Source organism: Equus caballus, chromosome 15, assembly GCF_041296265.1.
Source record: "Equus caballus isolate H_3958 breed thoroughbred chromosome 15, TB-T2T, whole genome shotgun sequence".
Lineage (NCBI taxonomy): Eukaryota > Metazoa > Chordata > Mammalia > Perissodactyla > Equidae > Equus > Equus caballus.
Genome location: NC_091698.1, coordinates 75636443 through 75644192, shown reverse-complemented (window position 1 = coordinate 75644192; position 7750 = coordinate 75636443). Strand labels below are relative to the sequence as shown.

Genomic DNA, 7750 nt, shown 5'->3' with positions numbered 1-7750 from the left:
ATAGCGCGTGCTAGGTGCGGGCACTATTCTAAGCCAGTCACCTATGTGAAGGAATTTTATCCACGCAGCAACCCTGGGACGAGGGTTTTCCTTTGAGGAGAATGATTTATGGAGGTTAAATAACTTGTCCAAGGTCACTCAGCTGGTAAGAGATGTGTTAGTTTCCTGTGGCTGCTGTAACAAATTACCACAAACTGGGCGGCTTACGACAATCCATATTTATTCTCTCACAGTTCTGGGGTCCAGGAGTCCAAAATCAAGGCATCACCAGGACCGCACTCCCTCCAAAGGCCCAAGGGAGAGGCTTTCCTTGCCTCTACCGGCTTCTGATGGCTCCAGGTATTCCTTGGCCTGTAGCAGCATCACTCCAATCTCTCCCTCCATCTTCACATGGTCTTCTCATCTTCTGTGCCTGTATCTTCTCTTCTGTCTCTCATAAGGACCATTGTCATTGGATGTGGGATCCACCCTGGTAATCCAGGATGATTGTGTCTCAAAGATCTTAAGGTATTTACATCTGAAAAGACCCTTTTTCCAAATAAGGTCACATTCACAGGGTCCAGTAGGGGGTGGGCAGGTTAGGAGGTACACAGAGCTTTTGGGGGCTACCATTCAACCCACCACAGCTGAGCAGCTGGGATTCAATCAGGCAGCCCAGCTCTAGAGTGTGCTATACCCTCTGACATGCTGAATTTTCACGAGTGTCAAGAAAATGCCTGCTAAATTAATCTGAGCTTTTCACAAATCATCACAGGGCTGAAGGGCTCATTTTTCTGTATTGATACTCTGTCCACATTCCAGAAGGGCAGCACGAAAAGTCTATGCTATCCTACTCATGCCCTGACAGAGAAGGAGGAATAGTAACAAATTGAGCTCCTCTTTAAAGAGGGCTGAATTAAACTTCGCAAATGTTAAAAGCTTGTATATTTTTAAAATTTCAAGAATAAGTCTAAAACCTCATTGCCTCAAAACCACAGTTGACAAAACCACCATTGACAAAGAATGACTCAACACGCAGTGAAAATCTGACATAACACAGAGATAGTCCAAAATACGGTGTTAGGCCGTTACCCAGACGCCAGCGGCGTGCAGAGTTCTATCATAGTTCCAATTTGATGAGGGAAAACAGGTTTTTACATAAAGCCTGCAGCTTAAGTGTAGAAAACTTAAAGCTGTAGACAATCAGCATTGTCATTTAAAGGGTGAAATTTACTTCTTCTGAGGTAAAGCGAAGAGCCCAGGCAGAGCACGCACTCTATCCGATAGGATTTGAAACCGCTGAAAAATAACCTTCTGACAGTAAGATTTTAGGACAGAAACACTGCCAGAGCTCTAAGTGCTGCTCAGAATAATAAAAAGAAGGTAAACAATGCCAAAGGCCAGAGGAACAAAAGGAAAATTCTTATTTCGTGTGTTCTCGTCAAATTCCATAGAAAAATAATCTACACTTAGGCAGGTCTTCTGGAGTGCAAATTCCTGCCCTGTGCTCATCTTTCTGTTTAAGCTCAGTGCTTTGCAAGCTGTCGTTAAATTGCTTACACTGGTGGATGGGGCCAGGATGGTTTTCAATCTAAAGCCAGTGGGAGCTTCAAGGTGGATTCTGAGGGCCTTTTACCACCTGAGCCCGGCCATCTGGGCTCTTCCTTTCACTGTTGTGACACTGCCTTGACGTCTGACCCCTATGAGAGAGCTGAGTCCTTTAGCTCTTGAATCTTCATGATTCTTTAGGCTTGAATCTTCAAGGCTTCAGCAACTTCAATTAACCAAGAGCATGGCGTGAAGTAGAGGTGCTGGTAAGAGAAAACAACAGATCACGGGAAAATCCTCTGGATTCGGTATTTCAAACAAGAGGTTCATCTTGTCAGACACCCAGAGTTGCCCTGTGAACAAGCTAGAAGCTAAGCGGGCAATGATGACAAACTTGGTTGTTACTTCTTGAATGACTGAGGTTGACCGTATTAATGAGTATGTAGCGATTAACTGACTAGCACTAGAATTTCACCAGGTACCCCAAAACTTGCTGATTAACACTGTCCTTGGGGAACATGTTATAACAACGTTCTCCTGATAACTTACTCCATTGGCTGGAGTCCAAGAGGGACACGTGCCCTGTGGAATTCCACACCGTAACCGGGCATGCTTCAGAGAGATTCCAGAGCAGTGATGATATTACTTATTTAGGCTGAAGGTTATCTGCCTGTCCTCCTCCAGATCTCTTTAAGCCAAAGGAAGGGCACCTCGTTAGTGTCAGATGACTAGGGTCTGGTTCCCTTTACCAGAATGAGCTTTTCGTGTCATACATACCCTGGAAGATCTGAAAAGTATTTTCTCTTGGCTTCTAGTTAGGAAAGAAGGTATCAAAACGTGACATGGCCATGGAGAGCACTGAAGACTGAGGTTACTACTCATCTGGGTGCTATCAATGGAGGCTTTTCGGAGAAATATCCAAAAACCTCTGTATAGTTTCTGCAATTAATCCTGAAGATCTGGTTGCCAGTAGTGGGTAGAAACATATGGATTACAAATGGTTTGATTATTATTATCTCAAGAAAAAGCTAATGCATTATAATGAGGGTTGTAGCATAATAGTGAGATAGTTTGGGTAGGGAGAGAATTTGTAGTATTTTCTCGTTTCTTTTGTTATGTGCAGAAGCAGAGGGGGGAAAATGACATTTTAAAGGGAACTGATGGGATTTATTTAAGTCAATACATAACATCTCTCTTTCCCCTATCAAGTTCTGAACTATTTAAGAGATGGACAAGGACTAAGGCAAAGGGGGGTCAAAATACCCCCTTAGTTAATGAGAGCAGCTAAGATGTATGGCATAGCTAGCTCTGGAATTAGGAAGCATTGCTACACACTTGTGGGCAGTCTTAGAAAACTTAAGCCTCCCCACTGAGAGAAGCTGCAGAACGTGATGGAGCAGAGCGAATGTGAGCTTTCCAGGGGAAGCTGGCACCTAACAGGAGGGGAGGGAGGAAGGGCCCAGGCTACACATGAGAATTCCCTTCCTTTTCTCATCAGGTAATTCACTCCACCTCCATGGGGCATTGGTGGCCAGGCCAGAAGTGGGGTAGGGAAAATCTCTGTTCCTGGAAACCAGAGAGGAGGGAGAAAGTGTTTACCCATTAACGGGAACTTAAGTGGTTAAATTTCTCTTCTTGAAACAAATATCCATGTAAGTATTTGTGGGCAGAGTGAATTCCTAGTTGTGTTTTTTGGGTGATTTCTCCAATGGAGGCTAATGGCATGCAGGGAATTTTCACCAAGACCAGAGTTCTCTTGGGTCCAGAGCTTCTTCTACCCCTAGAGCATTCTAAGATTTGTGTCCACTTCCACAAGCCACTACCCAAACAATCAGCTCAAATCTGCTACGGATACATCCCATGAAGCCAGCCCCAAACCCGAGTTTGATTTATTTGGAGTCTGACATTTTTCATTATGCACATGAGTGATTCACACCCCGACTGCACTTAGAATCAACTGCGGAGAGCTTTTAAAAACTGCCGATGCCCAGGCCTCTTCTCAAACCAAGAATACTGGAAACTGGCATGGATCATTTTTACCACGCTCTCCAGATGATTCTAACATGCAGCCTGGCTTGAGAACCACTAATATTGATGATTTCCCTTTGTTGGGATTGACAATCACTGCTGCTCAGGTTGGCAGAATTCTGAAGCGGGCAGTGTAGACTGGTAGTTAAAACTGTTTGCTCGGAGTCAGGCAGCCTGGCCTTGAATTCAGATTCCTCTCCTTGTTAAGTGTTATTTAATTAACTTAAATATTCTTAGTCTCCTCAGGGTGACCAAAGCCATCCACAAAAGGAAACTCACTCCAGCGAGTAGAGCTGGGCGGCCTTGGTCATCAGCATTTCCGATAGCTAATCCCAGAAGGGCTCCCTCTCTTTGATCCATCACCTCTTCATGTCTGTTGCAAATGGCGATGGAACATAGCTCTGCCATACAGACACTTAGGATGTGCTGCATGCCAGAGGATCCGTATGTGGCTTAAGCAAGTAGGAGAAAGGGTACCATCCTAAAGTCCTCTGTTGGAAAATGCAGCTCCATGGACCCCTTTCATTCACTGTCCCATGGTATAAACTTTTTTTTGGCTTATCAAATTCTTTATATTATTAGTTCATATTACGAATTAGTTGAATTTTCAGACTCTCACAAGCCTAGTTCTTGGCCACGTCACAGCCATGTAGCCTGTAAGGATCATGTGTTTTTGCTCTTATCTTCAGAAAATCACACAGTGATTATTTAATAAATAGTTCTTGATTATAAGAGTAATTATGGTCTCGGAAGGATCCTGTTTGTATAACCAGGAACCCTTAGGTCTTAACCTTCCAGCTAAAAGGGATCTTAGAGACCCAGGTCTCAGAGCTGAAAGACAGCTTGCCCAGGGCCACACAGGCATAGAGACATGGCCCAGATCTGAGTGTTCTTGCTCTAAGTCCATTTTTCTTTTGACTTTATCACATTACCTCCCTTTGCACGACTCTTTACTCTCTATTCTCTAAATCCATCTCATTCCATTTTCTCTCTCTGCTGCAAATACCCCAAATTCACGGAGAAGGAAAATGGAAGAAAGGTTTGAATACAAATTTCTCGCTTTTGTGTTTGGATTGCTTTGGAGGATTAGTTTTCTTGCTCCATAACTTGTTTCTCTATCAACTTAAGGAGCAAAAGAATCGCCAAGCATTTGAATCAGCGACAGGTTGGTCCTCTGCCATCGCCTCCCCCAGCTCGGCACTGCCAGCTGCAGCCCATGGGCAATGATGCTAGCATCCTCCTCCCTGGAAAGGAGCCAGACAAGCCACTCAGACCTGCAGGGGGGGCGACCTCTCAGCCCGGGAAGCCAAGGCAATACCTGTCGTTGCTGTAATTGGCTTGAAGCCCAGTGTCCCTTGAAGTCCAAGTGCCCGCCTTGATGGCTTTGGCTGTGAAAACTCTCCTTACAAAGGAGGCTCTCACAGGCTCCAGCCATGGGAGCCCTATGGCCAGGGTTTCAGGAAACTGGGGTGAAATAGGCAGAACAAGAGTTTGTGCAAAGACCAAACAGGACAGGAGGTTCCCACTGCTTGGAAATCTCTCTGTGTGTTCCAGAGGCTTGCAGAACAAAGACCTACACATGGTTATTTTGGCAAGAACAGGAAGGTTTAGATTATCCTTTTCCACCCCGTGAAAGTGGCCACCTAAGATGTGCGTGCTGAAGGAACATCTGTTTTAGCACTAACAGGGCCTCGGTGAGGCCTCCCCGTGGTCTTCACGGCAGACACAGCACTAGCAATGGGAGAGCCGCAGCTGTCAGATGCACACACAGTTAAGGGTTTGTGTCTCCCTTTCATCTCCGTGTTTCCAAAGTGACAGTGGGCATTGAGTGTGCTCTGATGGGCTCCGCTCCCTTCCGCTCCCACCGGCTCCCACCAGCAGCTCTGAAATATCCTGTAAGGCCACATCTTGCCTCCCTAAGGTGTTATTTTTGGAGAGGGTAGTTGAGAAATGACAAAATCAAAATATCCAGCATGAGCCTTTACACATCTTTCGTGCATTGGGTGCCTGAAGTGATGGAATTGGATCTGGCGGCATACGCTGTGTGTAAGAGAGCTTTCCCCATCTGGAGCCCACGTGTGTGGGTTCACCCCTGAGTCCCAGATATAGATATCAGTGAGTAGGGAGAGCAAAGCCAATCCAGCTCACTCACCTTTGCTCCACAGAAATGGTTTTACTCTTTGATGTACAAGGTCAAGATCTAATTTTATTTGTAGATCAAGTTCAGCTACAATTGAACACATGAACACACTAAGAAAGATGGGATTTTGTAACTCATTGTTGAGAGTTCATGTGGCGTAATGGTTAAGAGTTGCATTCTGGAATCAGAGAGACCTGAGCTCAAATGCCAGCTCTTATATTTGTTCTATGTGTGACCTTAGGAAAGTAAAGCACTTTGTCCAAGCTACAGTTTCTTCATCTATAAAGATAATTATAGGAGTACCTACCTGGGAGTATGGGAGTATTGTAGTGATGATTAAGATGGAGAACACCTGTGGAAAAAAAAAAAATGCCACAAGGTCAGTCACATGAGAAAAGCACAGTTAACTTATTATTATCAGTTTTAGAAGCATGGACATGACACCTTTCCAAATACTTCCATCTAGAGTTACCTATTCTATCTTCTCCCACCGTTAGAACGTCTGTATTCTAAACCAAAATTTCACTCCCTGTCTTCTGGTCTTTTCATTTTTATCTACCTTTTGGAGCCAGATGTTAAAAATCGAATCCCTTTTCATCATGGCAGCGACTGGGCCACCGCATTGCACAGCTCTAAGGGACTATGGACACACTGTTGTCTGTGTAAATGGCACCCCCTGGTGCCAGCCCTACAGGAGACGTGACTAGGAAGGATGGAAGGGAAGAAGGATTGTAGAGAGAATGGCCACATTCTTCCTCATGAAAATCCCCGGTGAAGCGAGGATCACACTACTGCCCCGCCTTCTTCAGCCAAAGCAGCTACAACTCTGTCAGTCCTGCTTCACAGAACAGGATTTCACATCAAAGCCCATCCACTACCCTTGGATCATACTCCTCTGAAAGTGAGATACCCAGAACTAAGCCAGCGTTCCAGGTGAGACATGACCAGGGGCATATAGGGCAGAACTTGACCTCCTTCATTTTTCTGGATCCTGTAATTAGGATGCTGACGTGATACAAGGCAATCTTAGTATTGAGTCTTTAAAGCCATTATTTTCCAGATGATGGCTTTGGCCTTTAACCACACATTGTCCTGCAATACCTCTTCACTTCTCTTGAATTGTTACTCACTTTTCATTGATATTTCCCCTTATATATATTTGTGTCTTTTCATACTGTCTATACTGGGAGTTCCCTGAGATACATCTGTGTTTTGAACATTTTGATGACTCCTATTAAGCCTAGTACAGTGTCTGGGTCAGTAAAAATGTCTAATTTGAATATTTAAGCAGAACCAAAGCAAAGGAACAGTATTTGCTAAAATTTAAAATGGCCACTATGGCAATGCAATAAATCTATTCCATGTGCACAGCGTTCCTGGGATAAAGTACCTTGAAGAAATGCCGGTAAATTCTTATTTGGTTAATGAATCATAATTCCCCAAAGCACAACCATGACGCTGATGGGAGCCCTTAGTAATAATTCTTCACGTGTGGCTTTCTTTCTCACATTTTTTACATACACAATGATTTTCAAACTACGCTCTGTGAAGCCCGTGGGCTTCGGCAGGGATGTCTCAGGGATGTGTGGGTGGGGTACCTGTTAGCCCTCTATTTCACCCAGAGCTCTTGGCCTGTAGCTGTTGTATGTATTGGACTTCCTCGTAATATTTCCTTTGGGGAAAAAAAAGTTTAAAAACCATCAGTTAAGCCACTCCCTGGTCACTTCAGAGTGGTAGGGAATATGATCATGTCTGTGTTTCCTCTTATGTAGTGGATTTCTAGGTGAAGTGGATTTGAAGAAGGGTCAAAATTAGGTTTTTAATTGCTAAATTTGGTACTAATAGGTTTAAAACTCTCAACAGGCCTGATCTAAAGGGAAAGTAACTACACCACCACCAGCCCCGCTTCAGACACAGCTGGAGATGGAACTCAGATCTGGAGGAACCCTGGGGAATTGACAGACACCTTCTAAGCAGTGTTGCAGGTGGTGATTTGCTTCAGGTTTTTCGGGAGTTCCTGGAGAACTCCAATCCTCACTTTCTGTTTGGATGGTG

General features: G+C 44.4%; 1 long non-coding RNA gene across 1 annotated transcript; it reads right to left on the bottom strand.

Moving 5' to 3' along the window:
• Positions 1 to 206: 206 nt before the first annotated feature.
• LOC138917886 (uncharacterized) lies at positions 207 to 6075 on the bottom strand. The gene is made up of 2 exons (XR_011426483.1): positions 6003 to 6075; positions 207 to 1790 (listed from the first exon to the last, which is right to left on the bottom strand). It is a non-coding gene; the product is annotated as an uncharacterized lncRNA (long non-coding RNA).
• Between the last annotated feature and the right edge of the window lie 1675 nt (positions 6076 to 7750).